Source organism: Cetorhinus maximus, chromosome 5, assembly GCF_964194155.1.
Source record: "Cetorhinus maximus chromosome 5, sCetMax3.hap1.1, whole genome shotgun sequence".
NCBI lineage: Eukaryota > Metazoa > Chordata > Chondrichthyes > Lamniformes > Cetorhinidae > Cetorhinus > Cetorhinus maximus.
The window spans coordinates 136884084-136908910 of record NC_135883.1 but is presented as its reverse complement, the minus strand read 5'-3'; positions in this window follow the sequence as shown (position 1 = coordinate 136908910).

The window sequence follows — 24827 nt, the reverse complement described above, 5'->3', positions numbered from 1 at the left end:
ATTAAATTAATTTCCAGCAAAGAATGAGGCCATGCATTTACCAGCAAAGAATGATTCAAATTTCCGTATTTTATTACAAAGATGTTGAACTGTACTTTAATGTGGTTCTGGAGTGCTGGTAATGAAGGAATGTGTTGGGAAATGATCCACTTTCTTTTTCTTTTAAATAGAACGTGGATATTCATTCATTACATAAGGAAGCATGGAATGGGAAAAAAAACATTTGGTTCATCCAGCCCACCCCCTCCACAGCCTCGGTGGACTCTGGCCAATAGCTCATTTAACTGACTAAGGAAAAGTTCTGCATTGTGGTCCTTATATATATGTTTTTGCAAAGTACACATTCATCATGATTCACCACAGAGTGAGAGCAGCCCCCACAGCTGTTCCACACAAGACTACAGACTTAGAAGCTTACTTTACACAAATTGTGGATTGGTGCTTAAACTGAATCGGTTTCAAATGGCCCATTTCTAATTTTATAATAAATACATAAACAAATTGAACCCAGCACAGGAAGTTATACTTTAGCCTGGATAAAAAGGAAAAAGGCTCTAATGCTGGAAGTCTGAAATACAAACAGGAAGTGCTGGAAATATACAATAGGACATTCAGCTACTGAAAAGAGAAAGGGTAGATTAACATTTTGAGTGTAGACCGATCATCTGAAATATGAACTAATCATTTCTCTTTTCAGTTTGATTGAGCAGAGTTTTTATCCCTGCTTTTTCCTGGGGCCAGCTAACCTAAACACAAGGGCACAACAATTAGACTCAGTAACTTGGAAGAGCTAAGAGCCAATCTGCCACCACAATAATGTTGAACATAACAAGATAAGAAATAAGAGCAAGAGTAGGCAATTCGGCCCCTCAAGCCTGCCCCGCCATTCAATAAAATCATGGTTGACCTGCCCCAGGCCTCAACTCGTCTTTTGTGCCAGCTCCTCATAGCCCTCAACTCCCTGATATTTCAAAAATCTATCTACCTCCTCTTTAAATGCTTTCAGTGATCTAGCCTCCACAATTCTCTGTGTAGAGAATTCCAGACATTCACTATCCTCTGAGAGAAGATATTCCTTTGCTTCTCAACTTAAAATGAGTGTCCCCTTATTCTGTAACTATGTCCCCTAGTTTGAGATTCCCCCACTAGTGGAAACATCTTCTCAACATTTACCCTGTCAAGCCCCCTCAGAATCTTCTACGTTTCAATAAAATCACCCCTCATTCTTCTAAACCCCAATGAACAAAGGCATAAGCTGTTTTATCGTTCTTGATAAGTCAACCCCTTCATCCCAGGAATCAGCCTAGTGAATCTCTTTTGAACTGTCTCCAATGCCAGTATATCCTTTCTTAAATATGGGGACCAAAAATGTACACAGTACTCCAGGTGCAGCCTCACTAACACCCTGTACAGTTGTAACTAGACTTCCCTATTTTTAAACTCCAACCCCCTGGCAATACAGGCCAAAATTCCATTTGCCTTCTTAATTACTTGCTGCACCTGCATGCTAACTTTTTGTGTTTCGTGCACAAGAACACCCAGACCCCTCTGTGCTGCACTTTTTTGGACTCTCTCCCTATTTAAATAATAGTCTGCCTTTTGATTCTTCCTACCAAAGTGCATGACCTCACACTTTGCTACATTAAACTCCATCTGCCAAGTTTTTGCCCACTCTCTCAACCTATCTATATCCCCTTGCAGATTCCTTATGTCCTCACCACAACATGCCTTCCCACTTATTTTTGCATCATCAGCAAATTTGGATACATTACACTCTGCCTCCTCCTCCAAGTCATTAATATAGATAGTAAATAATTGAGGCTGTGGGACTGATCCTTGTGGCACTCCACTAGTTGCGTCTTTCCAACCTGAAAAAGACCCATTAATCCCAACTCTCTGTCTTCTGTGTGTTAACCAATCCTCAATCCATGCTAATACATTACCCCCAATACTGTGAGCTCCTACCTTGTGCAATAACATTTTATGTGGCACCTTATCGAATGCCTTAGAACCATAGAAAAGTTACAGCACAGAAGGAGGCCATTCGGCCTATCTTGTCCATGCCAGCCTGAGGACACCCAAGTGCCCTTTCTAATCCCACCTTCCTGCACCCAGTCCATAGCCCTGCAGCTTATAGCACTTAAGGTGCAGATCCAGGTACTTTTTAAAAGAGTTTAGAGTTTCTGCCTCTTCCACCAACTTGGGCAGCAAATTCCAGACACCCACTACCCTCTGCATAAAAAGTTCTTCCTCATGTCCCCCCTACACCTTCTGCCACTCATCTTGAATCTATGCCCCCTGGTTCTAGAATTCTCCACCAAGGGGAACAATTTCATCCTGTCCACTCTATCTATTCTCCTCATAATTTTGTACACCTCAGTCAAGTCACCTCTCAGCCTTCTTTGTTCTAAGGAAAATAACCCCAACCTATCCAATCTCTCCTCATAGCTACACTTTTCTAACCCTGGCAACATTCTTGTAAACCTCCTCTGCACTCTCTCCAGAGCTATTATGGCCTTCCTGTAATGTGGTGACCAGAACTGCACACAATACTCCAGTTGTGGCCTCACCAGCGTTTTATACAATTCCAACATTATATCCTCACTTTTATATTCTGTACCTCTGCCAGTGAAGGAGAGCATTCCATATGCTTTCTTTACAACCTTGTCTACTTGAACTGCTGCCTTCAGGGACCTGTGTACTTGTACAACAAGGTCTCTCACTTCATCTACCCCCTTAGTATATTCCCATTTATTGTGTAACCCCTTTAACTGTTTGACCTCCCTAAATGTATGACCTCACACTTATCTATGTTAAAATCTATCTGCCACTTTACCGCCCACTCCACCAACCCATCTATATCATTTTGGAGATAATGGCTATCCACTACTCGGCCAATCTTTGTGTCATCTGCAAATTTTCCCAATCGTGCCCCCAATGTTCACGTCCAAATCATTAATATATCACACAAACAGCAAGGGTCCCAACACCGAGCCCTGTGGAACACCACTTGAGACAAATTTCCATTCGCAAGGGCATCCATCGACCATTACACTTTGTTTCCTGTTACAAAGCCAACCTTTTATCCAATTTGCCACATTACCCTGAATCCAATGGGCTTTTACTTTCCTGACCAATCTGCCATATAGGACCTTGTCAAATGCCTTGCTAAAATCCATGTACACATCCACTGCACTACCTTCGTCAACCCTTCTTGTCACTTCCTCAAAGAATTCAATCAAATTTGTGAGGCAAGACCTTCCTTTAACAAATCCATGCTGACCATCCCTGACTAGTCCATGCCTTTCAACTTGACAGTTAATCCTATCTCTCAGGATTGATTCTACTAATTTGCTCACCACCGATGTAAGACTAACTGGCCTATAATTGTTTGGCATTTCCTTTGATCCCTTTTTAAACAATGGAACTACTTTTGCATTTCTCCAGTCCTCTGGTACCTCCCCTGTATCTAGTGAAGATTGGAAAATCATCCTCAGAGCATCTGCTATCTCCTCCCTGACTTCCTTCAGCAGGCTCGGAAACAATCCATCTGGCCCTGGTGACTTATCAACTTTAAAGGATTTCAACCCTTTGAGTACTTCCTCTCTCTTTATGACTATCCCGTCCAATATCTCGCAGCGTTCCTCCTGGATTACCATATCTACATCCTCCCTTTCCTTTGTAAACACAGAGACAAAATATTCATTCAAAACCCTTCCCACAGCCTCTGCATCTACACACAAGTTTCCATCTTCATCTCTGATAGGTCCCACTTTTTCCTTAACTAACTTTTTAGCATTAATGTATTGGTAAAACATCTTTGGGCTTTCTTTAACTTTACTTGCTAATCTTTTTTCATGCCCTCTCTTTGATTTCCTTATTTCCTTTTTTACTTCGTCCCTGCACTTCCTATATTTGTCTAGGCTATCTGCAGTACTTAGTTCTTTGTGCCTATCATACGTTTTCTTTTTCTGTTTGATCTTCCCCTGTATTCCTCTAGACAACCAGGGGGGGTCTAGATTTGGCAGTACCACTTTTATTTTTGTAGGGGACATGTCTACTTTGTACAATTAGGATCTCGCTTTTTAGTACTTCCCGCTGGTTTTCCACTGCTTTATCCTCTAGCAGTGCTGTCCAGTCCACCTCAGCCAAGTCCCTTCTCATTTCTGCAAAATTTGCCTTCCCCCAGTTCAAGACTTTTACTCCTGCCTTATCTCTGTCCTTTTCCATGGTAATGCTAAATCTAACTGAATTGTGATCACTGTCCCCGATATAGTCGCCAACTGTCACTTCACCCACTTGTCCTTCTTCGTTCCCCAAGGCTAGGTCTAGAATTGCATCTCCTCTCGTTGGGTTTGTCACTAATTGGTTGAAAAAATTTTCCTGGACACGCTGCATGAATTTTTCTCCCTCAGTGCCCCTTATATTGTTTGAATCCCAGTTGATATTAGGATAGTTGAAGTCTCCTACTATTATTGCCCTCTTGTTCTTACAAGCAGAAATTTGCCTACATATTTTACTATCCCTTTCACTATTTGGGGGTCTGTAGTATACTCCCAGTAGTGTGTCTGCCCCTTTTTTATTTCTAAGCTCAATCCATAAAGCCTCATTTGTTGACCCATTTAGTATATCATCCCTTCTCACAACTGGAATTGATTCTTTAACCATTAGTGCTACACCCCTTCCTTTTTAATCTCTTACTCTATCGTGTCTGAAGACTCTATAACCAGGGATATTAAGCTGCCAGTTTTGTCCCTCCTTTAGCCAGGTCTCCGTTATAGCAATGACATCCTGCTGCCATGTGTCTACCTGTGCCCTTAACTTATCTACCTTGTTTGTAATACTCCTTGCATTGAAGTATAAACAGTTTAACCCCGTCAATTTCCCTTGTTGGACACTTTGTAAACTTTGCTTCTCCTGTAACTCCATGTCTGTCACAACGTCCCTAGGTAATGTTCTACCTCCATTTTTCTGATCTGGATCTGACCTATCTGATCCTACTCCTGGGATCCCATCCCCCTGCCACACTAGTTTAAATACTCCCCAACAGAACTAGCAAAAGCCCCCGCAAGGACACTGGTTCTAGCTCTGCCTGGGTGCAGCCCGCCTTCTGGAAAACCAAATACATTACATCTACCAGCTCCCCTTTATCAACTCTGCTTGTTATATCCTCAAAGAACTCTAGCAAATTTGTCAAACATGACTTCCCTTTCACAAAACCATGTTGACTCTGTTTGATTGCCTTAAGCTTTTCTAAATGTCCTGCTATTTCTTCTTTAATAATGGACTCTAGCATTTTCCCAACGACAGATGTTAGGCTGACTGGCCAAAATTTCTACTTTTGGCTCCTTCCCTTCTTGAACAGGGGTGTCACACTAGCAGTTTTCAATCTGTTGGGACCCTCCTGGAATCCAGTGAGTTCTGGAATATTTCGGTCAATGCCTCCACTATCTCTGCAGCCACTTCCTCTAAAACCCTTGGATGCAGGCCATCAGGTCCTGCTGACTTGTCTGCCTTTAGTCCCATTAGTTTCTCAAATACTTTGTCCCTCATGATAGGGACTGTTACAAGACCTTTCCTCCCATTAGCTTATCTGAGATCTTTGGGATGTTTATCGTGTCCTCCTCCTTGAATGCCGATGCAAAATATTGGTTTAAATTATCTGCCATTTCCATGTTGCCCATTATCAATTCTCCAGTCTCATCCTCCAAGGGTCCCACATTCACTTTAGCTACTCTCTTTCTTTTTATACACCTATAGAAGCTCTTGCTGTTTGTTTTTATATTTCTTACTAATTTACTTTCATAACCAATTTTTTCCCTCATTATTAGCTTTTTAGTCATCAGTTGCTGGTTCATAAAAAATTCCCAATCTTCTGGCCTACCACTAGTTTTTGCCGCTTTGTATGCCTTAGTTTTTGATTGGATACTCTCTTTGACCAGCTTTGATAACCATAGGTGGCTCATCCTTCTCATTGAGTCCTTCTTTTTGACTGGGATAAATTTTTGCTTAGCGTTATGAAATATCTGCTTAAATGTCTGCCGCTGCTCATCCATTGACCTTCCCCTTGGTCTATTTTCCCAGCCCGCTTTCGACAACTCTTCCTTCATACCTCTACAATTGTCCTTATTTAAGTTGAGGACACTGGCTTGAGACCTGAGTTGCTTGCCCTCAAACTGAATTTGAAATTCTACCATTCTACTATGTTGTGATCGCTACTTCCTAGAGGATCCTTAATTATAATATCTCTTATTAATCCCACCACATTACACATTACTAGATCAAAAATAACCTGTTGCTGAGTAGGTTCTGCAATGTATTGCTCTGAGAAACAATCCCTGATGCACTCTACAAATTTGTCTTCCATGTTACCCCTGCCAATCTGATTTGTCCAGTCAATATGCAGATTAAAATCACCCACAACAATTTTAGCACCCTTCATGCACGCCTCCATTATTTCCTGATTTATACTTTGCCCTACAGTGAGGCAAATCTTTGGGGTCCTATCGACCAGTCCCACCCGTGACTCCTTCCCCTTGCTATTCCTTATTTCCACCCAAACTGATTCCACATCACGATCTATTGCACTTATATCACTACTCACCACCACACTGATACTTTCCTCTATTAACAAAGCTACCCCACCTCCTTTTCCTTTTAGCCTATTTTTCCAGAACATCAGATATCCTTGAATATTGAGTTCCCAGTCTTGGTCACCCTGCAACCACGTCTCTGTAATAGCTATCAAGTCATATTCATTCATTTCTATTTGTGCCATCAACTCATCTATCTTGTTACAAATGTTGCATGCATTCAGGTAAAGAGCCTTAAGCTTTGACTTTTTACCATTATTAAAAGGACCTTCTCAATCTGCCCGATACTATTACTATTATCAGGGTTGGGAAATTAGAACGGGAACCCATATCAGTATCGGCATAGCTGTGATGCCTCAAAGGGCAGGTGTGGGGTTAGAAGAATATAGAATTTCTGATGTTGGTCAGACGCTAAGCCTCAGGAACTCTTCAGCGCCCTTCCCATGGAGGCTGCTCTCCTATGGACTTCCCTATTCACCTGCATTAAGACTCATAGCCATTCCCAAGCCTACGGTCCCCACTTTTTGCCAGCTGGCATTACAGCACCTTACTTCATACAGAAGGTCAATGTGCTTAAGGGAAAGAGAGGCAGAATTTGTGAGAATTATCTTCCCAATGTCATATCACCCCAATAAGAAGTGTCTGTTTCCATAGTCTGAGGAAAACTCGGTGCATGCCATAGAGGGCAGGCACCTACATAACCAGGTCCCACCTCAATATTTACTCCCATGCTCCCCAGTTTCACCCTGGATACACAGATTTTCAGGGCCAGTGTTTCTGAACTAGTAAAAGGATTAAAATCATCTTGGTCGGGAAGGCAGCGGCATAGTGGACACCACCATCACCATCCCTGGGTATGCCCTGTCCCACCGGCAGGACAGACCCAGCAGAGGTGGTGACACAGTGGTATACAGTCGGGAGGGAGTTGCCCTGGGAGTCCTCAACATCGACTCCGGACCCCATGAAGTCAAACATGGGCAAGGAAATCTCCTGCTGATTACCACATACCGCCCTCCCTCAGCTGATGAATCAGTGCTCGTCTATGTTGAACACGACTTGGAGGAAGCACTGAGGGTGGCAAGGGCGCAGAATGTACTCTGGGTGGGGGACTTCAACATCCATCACCAAGAGTGGCTCGGTAGCACCACTACTGACTGAGCTGGCCGAGTCCTAAATGACATAGCTGCTAGACTGGGTCTGCGGCAGGTGGTGAGGGAAGCAACGAGAGGGAAAAAACATACTTGACTTCATCCTCACCAACCTGCCTGCTGCTGATGCATCTGTCCATGACAGTATCGGTAGGAGTGACCACTGCACAGCCATTGTGGAGACAAAGCCCTGTCTACACGTGGAGGATACCCTCCATCGTGTTGTGTGGCAATACCACTGCGCTAAATGGGATAGATTTTGAACAGATCTTACAACTCAAGGCTAGGCATCCTTGAGGCACTGTGGGCCATCAGCAGCAGCAGAATTGTACTGGACCACAATCTGTAATCTCATGGCCTGGCATATCCCCTACTCTAGCATTACCACCAAGCCAGGGGATCAACCCGGGCTCAATGAAGAGTGCAAGAGGGCATGCTAGGAGCAGCACCAGCCATACCTAAAAATGAGGTGTCAGCTTGGTGAAGCTACAACACCGGACTACTTACATGCCAGACAGCATAAGCAGCAAGTAATAGTCAGAGCTAAGCGATTACACTTCCAGATGTAAATGGTGGTGGACAATTAAACAACCCACTGGAGGAGATGGCTCCACAAATAACCCCATCTTTAATGACGGAGGAGCCCAGCACATCAGTGCACAAGGTAAGGCTGAAGCATTTGCAACAATCTTCAGCCAGAAGTGCCGAGTGGATGATCCATCTCGGCTTCCTCCGGAGGTCCCCAGCATCATAGATGCCAGCCTCCAGCCAATTCAATTCACGCCACACGTTATTAAGAAATGGCTGAAGGCACTGGATACTGCAAAGGCTATGGGCCCTGATAATATTTCGGCAATAGTACTAAAGACTTGTGCTCCTGCGCCCTTAGCCAAGCTGTTCCAGTACAGCTACAACACTGGCATCTACCCAGAAATGTGGAAAATTGCCCAGGAATGTACTGTACACAAAAAGCGGAACAAATCCAACCCGACCAATTACCACCCAATCGGTCAACTCTCGATCATCAGTAAAGTGATGGAAAGGGTCATCAACAGTGCTATCAAGAAGCACTTGCTTAACAATAACCTGCTCGATAACGCCCAGTTTGGGTTCTGGCAGGGCCACTCAACTCCTGATCTTATTACAGCCTTGGCTCAAACATGGACCAAAGGGCTGAACTCCAGAGGTGAGGTGAGAGTGACTGCCCTTGACACCACACAGCATTTGACTGAGTGTAGCATCAAGAAGCCCTAACAAAACTGGGGTCAATGGGAATCAGGAGGAAACTCTCCACTGGTTGGAGTCATACCTAGCATAAAGGAAGATGGTTGTGGTTGTTGGAGGTCAATCATCTCAATTCCAGGACATCACTGCAGGAGTTCCTCAGGGTAGTGTCCTAGGCCCAACCATCTTCAGCTGCTTCATCAATGACCTTCCTTCCATCATAAGGTCAGAAGTAGGGATGTTCGCTGATGATTGCACAATGTTCAGCACCATTCACAACTCCTCAGATATTGAATCAGTCCCTGTCCAAATGCAGCAAGACCTGGACAATATCCGGGCTTGGGCTGACAAGTGGCAAGTAACATTCATGCCACACAAGTGCCAGGCAATGACTGTCTCCAATACAAGAGAAACTAACCAGTGGCCCTTTTACATTCAATGGCATTAACATCACTGAATCCCCCACTATCAACATCTTGGGGGTTTCTATTGACCAGAAACTGAACTGGACTAGCCATATAAATACTGTGGTTACAACAGCAAGTCAGAGGCTGGGAATCCTGTGGCAAGTAAGTCACCTCCTGACTCCCCAAAGCCTGTCCACCATCTACAAGGCACAAGTCAGGACTGCGATGGAATACTCTCCACTTGCCTAGATGAGTGCAGCTCCAACAACATGCAAGAAGCTTGATGCCATCCAGGATAAAGCAGCCTGCTTGATTGGCACCCCATCCACAAACATTCACTCACCCCCATCAGCGATGAACAGTGACAGCAGTGTGTAAGATCTACAAGATGCACTGCAGAAACTCACCAAGGCTCCTTAGACAGCACCTTCCAAACCCACGACCACGACCACCTAGAAGGACAAGGGCAGCTTATAGATGGGAACACCACCAACTGCAAGCTCCCCTCCAAGTCACTCACCATCTTAACTTGGATACATATCATCGTTCCTTCACTGTCACTGGGTCAAAATCCTGGAACTCCCTTCCTAACAGCACTGTGGGTGTTCCTACACCACATGGACTGCAGCGGTTCAAGAAGGCATCTCACCACCACCTTCTCAAGGGCAATTAGGGATGGGCAATAACAGCTAGCCTAGTCAGTGAAGCCCATATCCCGTAAATGAGTGAAACAAAACGAGCTTGGTAACCAAGGAGCCCAAGGAAATAAAAGGGTCTTGGAATTGAGACTAATTAGATAACTCTTTCAAAGAGCTGGCACAGGTGTTATGGGTAAGTGGCTATCTTCCATGATTTTATGATTCTAAGATGTCATCCTATATATGGATATTTATTTAAACCAGGATTGGGATTAGTTCTGATATTCACCCCCCTCCCCAATATTATAGAGAAGACTGCTGACATCACATTGTCAAGGTTAGGAAGAACAACACTGTGACAAGGAGAGGACAGGAAAATAAGAGAGAAAATGGGGCAAAAATGCGGACCAAACAATATCGTTAATTTTGCTGGTTGTATACCTGTGGCGCCATTTTGTCTGACTTGCCCAAGAAAAGTGTTCATGGCTGACTGAGGATTAAAAATCCTCTTTTTGTGGTGGTATGTTGGCATGTGTCCATTTTTGTCCTGGTTTAGTGGCTATACATCTGCTATTCGTTGTGGTTCAGTGGGGGTGTGTCTGCATTTCTACTAATCCAGCAGACTAGTGCTGCGTAGATGTCTGAGTTGCTGTCTAGAGGTTAGAATATGCCTGACTCTCGGGCAGCCTGGTAGAGGCTAACATATCCAGTTCGTAAGTTTGGTTCTTTGGGCAGAATTTTAGCCTTTGGATCCGTTCGCAGTGGGGGAAGCCGACACCGGGTCAGGAATCTGAAAGATCATGAATTGGGCTTTGCCATGGTTTTCAAACTCAGCTACGGCATCAGCAGCCCACTTCCGAGCAATCGTAGGAGGTGGGCCTGATCACGGCCCACACCTGACTGTTCAAGCCTTCCTAATCAAAGGGACCCTGGTAGGGGTCAGAATGGATCCAGTCTGCAATTGTCAGGACAAAGGTAGCGGTTTGTAGATTCAATACGGGAAGACTAAGCCACCACTGCCCACTACCTCCCCCCAATCCCAGAGGCATGCCTGGAAATAATGTTGAGGGCTGTAAGGGTCCACAGAGAAATATTCTTCCCAACGGACAGGAGGAAGTGGCCAACATCTGAAAGCAAGCAGGCATGGTTGGAGGTCACTGAGGAGGTGAGCCGCAGGAGTGCGGTGCCTCACTCATGGATACAGTGCTGTATACGGGTCAATGGCCTCATCAGGGCAGGAAAGATGAGCGGCAAGTCCCATCCCCATACTCTGATATCCTCAGCATTCTCATACACTGTTCTCCTCAGATCAACTCCTTGCAGGTTCACCCATTCCTCCCTTTCAAGGCACCTCCATACCCGAACCGCCACTGCTAACGCTCACCTCCATCTTATTGACATCTCACACCCATGCTTCACAGTCACCCTCCACAGCATTGGCCTTCCATCCTCTTAACAATTTCCATTTCTCACACTTTTAATTCTCTTCTTCCTTGCAGGAGAAGAGATCACAGAACACCAGGGAGAGGCAGAGAATCGAGAGTGGCCCTCCGGGCATCAGCGGAGGAGGAGGAGGCCATGGAGATCAGTAGCATCCTGAATGCATGGACTTCAGAGATGGAGAGATAGGGATCTCCCAGAAACCTGGTGAGAGAATTAAATATCCCACAGCCACATGGTGCACAGTGCTCACTTATGTTGACTTGATGTCACTAGTAACAGAAATATGATTGCCTGTACAAAGGTGACTTTTCCCTCATCAATTCCAACTCATGTTTTTCATTTGCCATAGGCCCCTCAAATGTCACACAGATGATAGAGCACGTGCAGGAGCTGGTGCAGGAAGGGGCCGGGGAGTCCTCAGAGGAGGTTTGCACTCAGAGGAAGCACCATCACATGACTCACACGCACCATCCATTATTATATGTAATAAAGATCACAGTGGAAAGGAGATTCAGGAGATCATTTAAAATTGCCAGATTCACAGCAGAGATTGAACTAGCAAGGCTGGTTGAATCAGAGGAGCCAGCCTTGGCACTTGTTAAATGGGTTAGATTAAAATTGCAGGTAAGCTAAATCATGGCAGGAAGGGGTGTAATACAGACAGGTGTAAAGTATTGTACAAGAAAGAAAAATGAGCAACATTAGCCTTCCTGCCCTGGTATTTCCATGGTGATTCTGCCAAGCGCCTGCCAGATCTTTGGTGGAGATTGTCTGGACCCTCAGAATAATGGAATAAATGGCCATTTACGTTCCTTCTGCAGGATTTCTGAGGTCAGGAAATTCTGTAGAGATTCTATCTCACCATGAATAATACTTAAACAGATGAATGAAGTTGAAAGAAGCTGAGGGAAGCAATCAGCAGGGAACGTAACATGCTAAAATAGTAGATTGTCAAAACATAGTTGAGTGTAGAGCTGATTTTCTTCATTGCTTTGTGCCTGGCCAAAGGTCACTTTCTGATATAAGATAGAGTAAACAGGAGCAGTTTAGGCATGGTTCTAGTGTGCCATGCACCCTTTGCATTGTCTAAGATTTACCCTGGAAGAGGGGAACTCAAAACCCATGTAAATTAAGCAGTGGTGATATAATGCATTTTGTCCTCTTAATGATGGTGAATGCCCATTTGGAGCAGTGCCCAAAAAAGGGGGCTTCAGGTGTCCGCCAAAGTACACTATAGGCTGTGAAATGCTTTTGGACATCTTGCGGTTGCGAGAGGCGCTATATAAATTAAAGTTTCCTTTCTTCTAAAGTCCTACACCCAGCCCCACTGAGGTTGGAGACTGTTTTTGGAAAGCAGCCCCCCCACAGAAGGACCCACAGTCGGTGACTAATACAGCTGAGGCATTCAGCAGGAGGTAGATTTTCACACTTGTTTACAGGTGCAAGGCCCGACTATGGATTAGATAAGCACCTATTGTAAATTGAGCTGGAGCCTGCAAATAAGAGCAGATTCATGTCAGGTCATACACTTCCGACATTCCCCGTCTGACAACCAAGTGAGGGGAATGTGCAAGCATACAAATTAAGAGCAGTAGGCCATTTGCTCCCTTGAGCCTGCTCCGCCATTCAATAGGATCATAGCTGGTCTGATGATGGCCCGAACTCCATGTTCCACCTAGCCCAATAGCCTTTCACTCCATTGTTAGTCAAGAATCTATCTAATCTCTGCATTAAAAATATTTATTGACTCTGCCACCACTGCTCACTGGGGAAGTTCCAAAACTCACCACCCTCTTAGAGAAAAAAATGTCTTCTCATCTCCATCTTAAATGGGAGACCCCTTATTTTTAAACTGTGTCCCTTAGTTCTAGTTTCTCTCACAAAACATCTTTACAGCACCTGTCACGTCCACTCAGACTTATATGCTTGAATAAGATCACCTCTCATTCTTCTGAACTTCAATGGATACAGGTCCAGCCTGTCCAACCTTTCCTCATAAGAGAGAGGAATACAGTTAACATTTCGACTCCATATGACTCTAAATCAGAACTAAGGAAAAATAGAAATGAGGTGAAATATAAGCTGGTTGAGGGGGGTGGGACAGGTAGAGCTGGATAGAGGGCCAGTGATAGGTGGAGGCAAAGAAGAGATTGCCAAAGATGTCATAGACAAAAGGACAAAGGGGTGTTGACGATGGTGATATTAGGTAAGGAATGTGCTAATGGCGACATTAAGGATAGAAAGCAGGACGAGCAAGTGACAGATAGCCCTAGTCGGGGTGGGGTGGGGGGGAAGGGATCGAAATAGGCTGAAAGGTGGAGATAAAACAATAGATGGAAATAAATTTAACAATACTGGGAATAGGTGGGCAAAGAAAAATATATTTAAAAAATTATAAATTATTGGAAAAAGGGGGATCGGAAAGGGGGTGGAGATGGAGGAGAGAGTTCATGATCTGAAGTTGTTGAACTCAATGTTAAGTCTGGAAGGCTGTAAAGTGCCTAGTCGGAAGATGAGGTGCTGTTCCTCCAGTTTGTGCTGAGCTTCACTGGAACATTGCAGCAGGCCAAGGACAGACATGTGGTGGTGTGTTGAAATGGCAAGCGACAGGGAGGTATGGGTCATGCTTGCGGACAGACCGAAGGTGTTCCGCAAAGCGGTTACCCAGTCTGCGTTTGGTCTCTCCAATGTAGAGGAAACCGCATTGGGAGCAGCGAATGCAGTAGGCTAAATTGAGGGAAGTGCAAGTGAAGTGCTGCTTCATTTGAAAGGACTGTTTGGGCCCTTGGACGGTGAAAGGGGGGGGAAGTAGAGGGGCAGGTGTTGCACCTTCTATGGTTGCATGGGAAGGTGCTGTGGGAGGGGGTTGAGGTGCAGGGGCTGATGGAGGAGTGGACCAGGGTGTCCCGGAGGGAACGATCCCTATGGAATGCTGACAGGGGGGGTGAAGTGAAGATGTATTTGGTGGTGACATCATGCTGGAGTTGGCGGAAATGGTGGAGGATGATCCTTTGAATGTGGAGGCTGGTGGGGTGATAAGTGAGGACAAGGGGGACTCTAAGATGGTTCTGGGAGGGAGAGGGAAGTGTGAGGGCGGATGCGCAGGAAATGGGCCGGACACGGTTGAGGGCCCTGTCAACCACCGTGGGTGGAAAACCTCAGTTAAGGACGAAGGAAGACATATCTGAGTAACTGTTTTGGAAAGTGGCTTCATCAGAACAGATGCGACAGAGGTGAGGGAACTGAGAGAATGGGATGGAGTCCTTACAGGAAGCGGGGTGTGAGGAGCTGTAGTCGAGGTAGCTGTGGGAGTCGGTAGGCTTGTAATGAATATTGGTGGATAGTCTATCACCAGAAATTGAGACAGAGAGGTCAAGGAAGGGGAGGGAAGTGTCAGTGATGGACCATGTGAAAATGATGGAGGGGCGGAAATTGGAAGCAAAATTAATAAATTTTTCCAGGTCCAGCTTTTATCCCACTTTTATATTCCATTCCCCTTGCAATAAACAATGACATTCCATTTGCCTTCTTAATTAACTTTCTGTACCTGCGTATTAAATTGTTGTAATTCATGTACCAGGACACCCAGATCCCTCTGTATCTCAGAGTTCTGCAATCTCTCTCCTTTTAAATAATATGTTGCTTTTCTATTCTTCCTGTCAGAATGGACAAGTTCACATTATGCCTTATTATACTCCATCTGCCAAATTTTTGCTCAGTCATTTAACCTATCTATATATATTTTTATACATTTGTTCATGGGATGTGGGCATTACTGGCCAGGCCAGCATTTATCACCCATCCCTAATTGACTTCGTGTGAGGCCTTCCTGAACAGCTGCAGTCCATGTGTTGTAGAACACCCACAGTTCCAGGATTTTGACCCAGCGACAGAGAAGGAACAGTGATATAGTTCCAACTCAGGATGGTTTGTAACTTGAGGGGAACTTGCAGTTTGTGGTGTTCCCATGCACCTGCTGCCATTGTCCTCCTAGATGGTAGAAGTCACGAGATTGGAAGGTGCTATCAAAGAAGCCTTGGTGAGTTGCTGCAGTGTGCCTTGTAAATGGTATACACTGCTGCCACTGTGCATCGGTGGTGGAGGGAGTGAATGTTGAAGCTGGTGGATGGGATTCAGTCAAGCAGGCTGCTTTGTCCTAGATGGTGTCAAGCTTCTTGAGTGTTTTTGGAGTTGCACTCATCCATGCAAATGGAGAGTGGTCCATTACACTCCTGATGTTTTCCTTATCGATGGTGGACAGGCTTTGGGGAGTCAGGAGGTCAGTTACTTTCTGCAGAATTCCCAGCCTCTGACCTGCACTTGTAGCCATAGTATTTACATGGCTAGTCCAGTTCAGTTTCTGGTCAATTGTTATTGATAATGGGGGATTGAGTGATGGTAACACCATTGAATGTCAAGTGGCAATGGTTAGATTCTGTCTTGTTGGAGATGGTCATTGTCTGGCTCTCGTGTGGCATGAATGTTACTTGCCACTTATCAGCCCAAGCCTCGGTATTGTCCAAGTCTTTCTGCATATGGGCGTGGGCTTCTTCAGTGTTCGAAGAATTGTGAATGGTGCTGAATATTGTGCAATCATCAGCGAACATCCCTACTTCTGACCTTATAATGGAGGGAAGGCCATTGATGAAGCAGCTGAAGATGTTTGGGCCTAGGACACTACCCTGAAGAACTCCTGCTGTGATGCCCTGGGACTGAGATGATTGACCTCCAACAACCACAAGCATAGCTTTGTGCTAAGTATGACTCCAACCAATGGAGAGTTTTTTCCTTTGATTCCTATTGACTCCAGTTTAGCTAGGGCTGCTTGATGCCACACTCAGCCAAACCCTGTCTTGATGTCAAGGGCAGTGACTCTCATCTCATTTGATACTACCTTTCACTTTAACTTCCTTACTTAGGAGGGGATTGAAGGTCAGTGGAAGTAAAGTTTAGACTGTACTTTGCACAAGTCAAATAGCACTTTAAGTTCAGTACACAGTTCTGTTCATGAAAACGCAAGGGAGATATTTGAGCCAGTTCAGTGGAGAGCTCTGGATCAAAGGGTTGAATATGAACATATAAATTAGGAGCAGGAGTAGGCCACTTGGCCCCTTGAGCCTACTCTGCCATTCAATAAGATCATGGCTGATTTTAATGTAACCTCAACCCCACATTCCTGCCTACTCCCGTTAACCCCTTGTTAAACACAAATCTATCTAGCTCTGCCTTAAAAATATTCAAAGACTCTGCTTCCACCACCTTTTGAGGAAGAGAGTTCCAATGACTCACAACCCTCTGAGAGAAAAAATTTCTTCTCATCTGTCTTAAATGAGCAACCTCTTATTTTTAAACAGTGATCTCTAGTTCTACATTCTCCCATAAGGAGAAATATCCTCTCCACATCCACCCTGTCAAGACCCCTTAGGACCTTAAAGGTTTCAATTAAGTTGCCTCTCACTCTTCTAAATTCCAGTGGATACAAGCCTAACCTGTCCAATATTTCCTCTTAAGACAACCTGCACATTCCTGGGATTAGCCTAGTAAACCTTCTCTGGACTGCTTCTAACACATTTACATCTCTCTTTAAGTAAGGAGACCACTATTGTACATTGGTGTCACCAATGCCCTGTTTAGTTGAATCATAACCTCCCTACTTTTGTAATCAATTCCCCTCAAAATAAATGAGAACATTTTATTCGCTTTCCTAATTACCTGCTGTGCCTGCATACTAACCTTTTGTAATTCATACACGAGGACACCCAGATCCCTCTGAATCTCAGAGCTCTGCAATCTGTCACCATTTAGATAATCTTTTTTATTCTTCCTGCCAAAATGAATGATTTCACATTTGGTCACATTATACACCATTTGCTAGATTTTCACCCACTCACTTAACCTATCTATGTCACTTTGTAGCCTCCTTACGTTGTCTTCACAATTTATTTTCCCACCTATCTTTGTGTTGTCAGCAAATTTAGCAACCATTCCTTCGGTCCATTCATCCAAGTCATTTATATAAATTGCAAAAAGTTGAGGCCCCAGCACTAATCCCTGTGGCACACCACCCTTCACATCCTGCCAACCAGAAAAAGGCCCATTTATGCCAACTCTCTTCCTGTCTAATAAAAGATGCCTGGAAAACCTTGCATTTTTCAGCCTTGATGGCAGGTGCCTCAGAGCTGATCTTATAGAGATAAATGGGTAAGTAACAGGCATGAAAAAGGTCAATCCTTGTGGCCAAGATGGCACATACACCAAACAAGAAAGTGATACATTTGGAATCCCAGTTCAAAGTAAACCGTAACCCAGTTCCAAATAAATTGCCACTATAGAACAAGGGTATATATTTTCTAATTTAAAAAAAAACAAATTTCAGGAAGTTCTTTGTGCAGGAAAAATGATCAACAACAGGGAATGGATCTTCAAGTGGACACACGAGGCCTTGAACCATTTAAGAAACAGGGCTATCCCCTGTTAGGGGTGGGGGTTTAGTCTTCCCGAAAGGATGGGCTCTGATGGACGGAATGAGGTCTCCCTTATCTGTATTTACCCTGTAACTTTGTGACGGGAATAAATTCCAGCAGCAGTGCCAGCTGGCAACTCTAATGGCATCAATCATGTAACGTTCTATAACCAATCATGGCACTGAATTGGCTTCAAAATATGTTGTAAAAGAGTGAGAACATCAACTCAGTTCTGATTAAATTCCACTGGGTGTGTATGGAGTTAGATCTCTGTTCCCAATATTATTAACTATGAAATGCAGAACTAATGCTCAATGACTTCATGCTGTGAATACAAGGAGTGAGCACATGTATAAATGCTCAACCCAGTCCAAGAAATGTCATCTAAGTAATTTATTCCATACATTTTGGCCAACTCAGTACATTCAGCACAGGCTCCTTTCACTATGAATTTTTTTCTTCAATTTTCTTCCCTTTTGTTTGGAAGTGCCTTATTTTAGATTTTGATTCCACAGGTGTCAGTGACCGAGTCCAGAAAGTTAGTGTGAGTAGATTATTCTTCAGGGAGGGCATCACAGCCAAGCCTAATCACATTCTCTAATGTTCATAGCAGCATTTTCTATCACAAGCCAAACAGTGGGAATCCTTATAATTTCCCTTCCTATTCTAGGGACAAGACAAATTGTATCATTATACGGACCAAGACTATATAAAGGGTGCACAAAATCTCCTCTTTAGTTCTGGTTAAGGCACACAAAACAATGTGTGTACTCCCTGAGACAAAAGCGAGTCCATTATTTTGAAGCTGATATTCACACTGCCACATTTGCTACTTCCATCTCTAGTCTCTTGTGTAACTGGTATCCTATTGCAAGTATTTGTTGCAAGCCACACTGTTAGCTCAGAAGTTAAGACCAGCAATGTCCATGGATTTGATTCCCTGTCTGTATTTAGCTAACTTCGCAGAAAAATGATGCTGGCACTACAATTGGGCACAGGCCCCACCCACGTCCTGTTGCCTCACCAAGCCAGAGGAGGAAAATTTGGCCAGGGTTTCTGACTCTGATTGTTACGATGATTGTTACAATGTGACCAACCACTGTAAGTTCACAATGAGCTCAGGTTGTGTATGGGATTGGTGTTTGTTCTGATCTGTTAATTAAATGATTGTCTTCCATCATTGTTGATTTACCATCAACATAAAGGATTTTTATAAATATGTTAAAAGGAATTGGCAGAGCCATTGACAAATTTCAAATGTCACATGATTTAAATAACCAAAGGATAGCAAATATACTAAGTGAATTCTTCTTTTCTGTCTTCCTGGAGGAGATCATGGACGGTCTCCCCAGAATGGAAGTTCAAATTCTCAGAAGAAGGGAGAAATATCAGAGGAAATAGAAATATCAATAAATAGTTAGAGGAAGTTGAAGTTAAAGCATCAGCTCTCGATGGACTTTGTACAAGGGTCGGCCGTATGTCCCAATAATTGGCTGATTGATCAAACAGCACGTTCCTTTGGCTGTTTGTAATGGGCAGAGTACAGTCTGTACTCAACCAGCCCACGCTTGCAAAACCCAAAACACAACATCTGTTCTGATGAAGAGTCATATGGACTCGAAACATTAACTCTGTCTTCCTCTCCACAGATGCTGTCAGACCTGAGTTTTTCCAGCAATTTTTGTTTTTGTTTCAGATTTCCAGCATCCGCAGTATTTTGCTTTCATCTATTGTTCCATGTTTGGGCAGCACTTGCTGATCACTCCTGAGTGTGTGAATAACTACACTAACAACCAATTTGAGATCAATCGAGCTTGTAACATAGCTGGTTTACGTGGCTCACTAGAAGCGATGTTCATTCATACGCAGAGACATTTTCTCTGCAAACAAAAGGAATTCTGTTAGATCTTTGTGCTTTTTTTAAATTACCAGGGAGCTTGGGTTGCCTATAGCTTCCCATTACTTTCTGCATGGCAACACTTAACCAATTTGAATCAACTTGCCAACCAATCAGCATCCTTTCCTCCTGTAGTGTAAATTGTTGTGATCATTTGAAATTTGAGTGCAAAATGAAAAGCTTCAGCAACATGTCACTCTACGTCAACATTCAAGAGAACTTAAAGGCACAAGCTGTGAAATTGTCATACTTTTGTCTCTATATTTTGTGAACCATTCAAAATAGGACAAATGCATGGGGACTGAAAATAAGCCGGTATAAGATCTAGCTATACAAAAGTCAACAGGGGGACCCAGGAAATTCTAGACCAGTGATTGGAGCTGTAAAGAGTGAGACTTCAGTGAGCAGAGCGGGGCTGTGAAGAGTGAGACTTCAGTGAGCAGAGCAGGGCTGTGAAGAGAGAGACTTCAGTGAGCAGAGTAGGGCTGTGAAGAGAGAGACTTCAGTGAGCAGAGCAGGGCTGTGAAGAGAGAGACTTCAGTGAGCCAGAGCAGGGCTGTGAAGAGAGAGACTTCAGTGAGCAGAGCAGGGCTGTGAAGAGAGAGACTTCAGTGAGCCAGAGCAGGGCTGTGAAGAGAGAGACTTCAGTGAGCAGAGCGGAGCTGTGAAGAGAGAGACTTCAGTGAGCAGAGCAGGGCTGTGAAGAGCGAGACTTCAGTGAGCAGAGCAGGGCTGTAAAGAGAGAGACTTCAGTGAGCAGAGCGAGGCTGTAAAGAGCGAGGCTTCAGTGAGCAGAGCCGGGCTGTAAAGAGTGAGACTTTAGTGAGCAGAGCGGGACTGTGAAGAACGAGACTTCAGTGAGCAGAGCAGGGCTGTAAAGAGCGAGACTTCAATGAGCAGAGCAGGGCTGTGAAGAGAGAGACTTCAGTGAGCAGAGCAGGGCTGTGAAGAGCGAGACTTCAGTGAGCAGAGCAGGGCTGTAAAGAGAGAGACTTCAGTGAGCAGAGCAGGGCTGTAAAGAGAGAGACTTCAGCGCGCAGAGCAGGGCTGTGAAGAGCGAGACTTCAGTGAGCAGAGCAGGGCTGTGAAGAACGAGACTTCAGTGAGCAGAGCAGGGCTGTGAAGAGAGAGACTTCAGTGAGCAGAGCAGGGCTGTGAAGAGAGAGACTTCAGTGAGCAGAGCAGGGCTGTAAAGAGAGAGACTTCAGTGAGCAGAGCGGGACTGTGAAGAGCGAGACTTCAGTGAGCAGAGCGGGGCTGTAAAGAGCGAGACTTCAGTGAGCAGAGCAGGGCTGTAAAGAGCGAGACTTCAGTGAGCAGAGCAGGGCTGTACAGAGAGAGACTTCAGTGAGCAGAGCAGGGCTGTGAAGAGAGAGATTTCAGTGAGCAGAGCAGGGCTGTGAAGAGAGAGACTTCAGTGAGCAGAGCAGGGCTGTGAAGAGTGAGACTTCAGTGAGCAGAGCAGGGCTGTGAAGAGTGAGACTTCAGTGAGCAGAGCAGGGCTGTGAAGAGAGAGACTTCAGTGAGCAGAGCAGGGCTGTGAAGAGAGAGACTTCAGTGAGCAGAGCAGGGCTGTGAAGAGAGAGACTTCAGTGAGCAGAGCAGGGCTGTGAAGAGAGAGACTTCAATGAGCAGAGCAGGGCTGTGAAGAGCGAGGTTTCAGTCAGCAGAGCAGGACTTAAATTTAAGAAAATACTCTTTTAATTAAAAGCAAACAAAGTATGGCATGGGAGCTCAGTCCCCTGTGTTGTATGGCCTTCAGCATGTGGGAATTCTTAGACATCCCTTGCAGTGTGGATGACCACCAGCTTGACCAGCTTAAGCAACGGGTTTTGGAGCTTGAGCGTTAGATGGAGACACAGTGGTGCATCCGCGAGGCTGAGTGTCATGTGGATAGCCCATTTTTAGATGTGGTCACTCCGCAGCTTAAGGAAATGCAGTCATAGAGGGAATGGGTGACCACTAGTCAGAAGAAGGGAGGCAGGCAGGTAGTCAGGAAAGCCCGAGAATGCATCTCACTCAAGAACCATTTTTCTGTCTTGGAAAACGGTGAGGATGAAGGTTCCTCTGGAAAGTATAACCAGAACCAAGTTCACAGCACTGTAGGCGAATCAACTGCACAAGTGGGGAGGAGTAAGAATGCAAGAGCAATAGTGGTAGGAGATTCAATAGTGAGGGGTACAGACAGGCACTTCTGCAGCCGTAGGCATGACTCCAGGATGGTGTGTTGCCTCCCTGGTGCCAGGGTCAAGGATGTCACAGAATGAAATGGGAGGGCGAACAGTCAGAGGTCATGGTTCACACTGATACTAATGATATAGGTAGAAAGTGGGGTGAGGCCCTACAACAATAATTTAGGGAGCTGGGTAGCAGGTTAAAAAGCAGAACCTCGAAGGTTGTAATCTCTGGATTACTCCCTGTGCCACGTGCTAGTGAGTATAGGAATAGGAGGATAGAGAGGATGAATTCATGGCTGAAGAGATGGTGCAGGAGGGAGGGTTTTAGTTTCTTGGATCACTGGGTGTGTTTCTGGTGAAGGGGCCTGTACAAGTCGGACAGGTTGCACCTGAACCGGAATGAGACCAACATCCTTGCGGAGAGGTTTGCTAAAGCTGTTAGGCGGTGGGTGTTTAAACTAATTTGGCAGGGGGATGCAATACAGAGTGGGGGTACAGTAGGGGGTGATGTACATCCAAATATAGAAGAGAAACTAAATCAGTCTGGAAGGCAGAGCAAATATAGACCTGTTAAGGCACAAGGGAATAAGGCCAGGCTGGATTGCATCTATTTTAATGCAAGGAGTCTTACAAATAAGGCAAATGAGTTGAGGGCATTGATTAACACATGGGAATATGATACTGTTGCTGTCACAGATACATGGTTGAGGGAAGGGCAGGACTGGCAGCTCAATATTCCAAAGTATAGAATCTTCAGGCATGATAGGGGTGTAAAAGAGGAGGTGGAATTGCACTATTGCTCAAGGAGTAAATTACTGCCGTAAGGAGGGAAGTATCTTAGAAGGTTCCTCAAATGAGGCCATATGAGTAGAACTTAAAAACAAAAAGGGGGCAATCACTTTGCTGGGCCTCTGAACAGTCAGGGGGAGATTGAGGAACAGATATATAGGCAAATCTCAGAGAAGTGTAAAAATAATAGGGTAATAATAGTAGGGGATTTCAACTTCCCCAATATTAACTGGAACAAAAACAAAAAATGCTGGAAAAACTCAGCAGGTCTAACAGCATCTGTGGAGAGAAAGACAGAGTTAATGTTTCGAATCTGTATGGCTCTTCTTTAGAGCTAAAGAGAAGTAAAAATGTGGTGAAATTTATACTGTTTAAGGGAGTTAGAACAGGTGAAGCTGGATAGAAGGCCAGCGATAGGTGGAGGCAAAGGAGAGATTGTCAAAGATGTCATAAACAAAAGGTCAAAGGGGTGTTAATGGTGGTGGTACTGACTAAAGGAGATGGAAAGAACAACGCGAACAAGTGACAAATGGCCCTAGTGGAGGTTGGAAAAAAGATCAAAAATAGCATAAAAGGGGATAAAACAATGAATAAAAATGAAAATAAATAAATATAAAAATAAGTGGATGAAAAATAAAGATAAAAATTTTAAAAATAAAAATGAATATAGAAAAAAGGGGATAAAAAAGGGGTGAGGATGGAGGAGAGAGTCGGACCTGCTGAGTTTTTCCAGCCTTTTTTGTTTTGGTTAAGAAGGCATATGGGATACTTGCCTTTATTAGCTGAGGCATAGAATATAAGAACAGAGAGGTTATGTTGGAGCTGTATAAAATGCTAGTTAGGCCACAGCTGGAGTACTGTGTGCAGTTCTGGTCACCACACTATAGGAAGGATGTGATTATGCTGGAGTGGGTGCAGAGGAGATTCACCAGGATGTTGCGTGGGCTGGAGCGTTTTGGGGATAGTGACCATAACTCTGTACGATTTAAGGTAGTTTTGGAAAAGGACAAAGATGGACTGGAAATAAAGGTCCTGAATTAGGGGAAGGCCGATTTCAATAAGATAAGACAGGACCTGGCCAAAGTGGACTGGGAGCAGCTACTTGTAGGAAAGTCTACATCAGACCAGTGGGAGTCATTTAAAAATGAAATAGTGAGAGTTCAGATCCAATATGTTCCTGTAAAGGTGAAGGGTAGGACCAACAAGTCCAGGGAACCCTGGATATAGAGGATTGGATAAGGGAAAAAAAGGAGGCTAATGGCTGATACAAAGGGCTGAAAACAGCGGAAGCCCTAGAGGAGTATAGAAAGTGCAGGGGAGTACTTAAAAAAGTAAATAGGAGAGCGAAAAGGAGGCATGTAAAAACACTGGCGGGCAAGATAAAGGAAAATCCCAAGGGCAGTTTATAAACATGTTAAGCACAAGGGGATAACCAGAGTAAGGCACATTAGGGACCAAAGTGGCAATCTGTGCGTGGAGCCAGAGGGCATAGGTGAGGTTTTGAATGATTACTTTTCATCTGTGTTCACTATGGAGAAGGACGATGTAGGTGTAGAAATCAGGGAGGGGGACTGTGATATATTGAACAAATTAGCATTGAAAGGGAGGAGGTATTAGTGGTTTTAGCAGGCTTAAAAGTGGATCAATCCCCAGGCCCAGATGAGATGAATCCCATGTTGCAATGTGAGGCAAAGAAGGAGATTGCAGCGGCTTTGACACTAATTTTCAAATTCTCTCTGGCCACAGGAGGGGTGCCAGAGGACTGGAGGACAGCGAATGTGGTATCATTATTCAAGAAAGGTAGTACGGATCAACCAGGTAATTACAGGCCAGTGAGTCTAACATCAGTGGTAGGGAAACTATTGGAAAAAATTCTGAGGGACAGGATTAATCTTCACTTGGAGAGGCAGGGATTAATCAGGGATAGTCAGTATGGCTTTGTCAGGGGGAGATCATGTCTAACAAATTTGATTGAATTTTCCCAGGAGGTGACTAGTTGTGTAGATGAGGGTAGTGCAGTTGATGTAGTCTACATAGACTTCAGTCA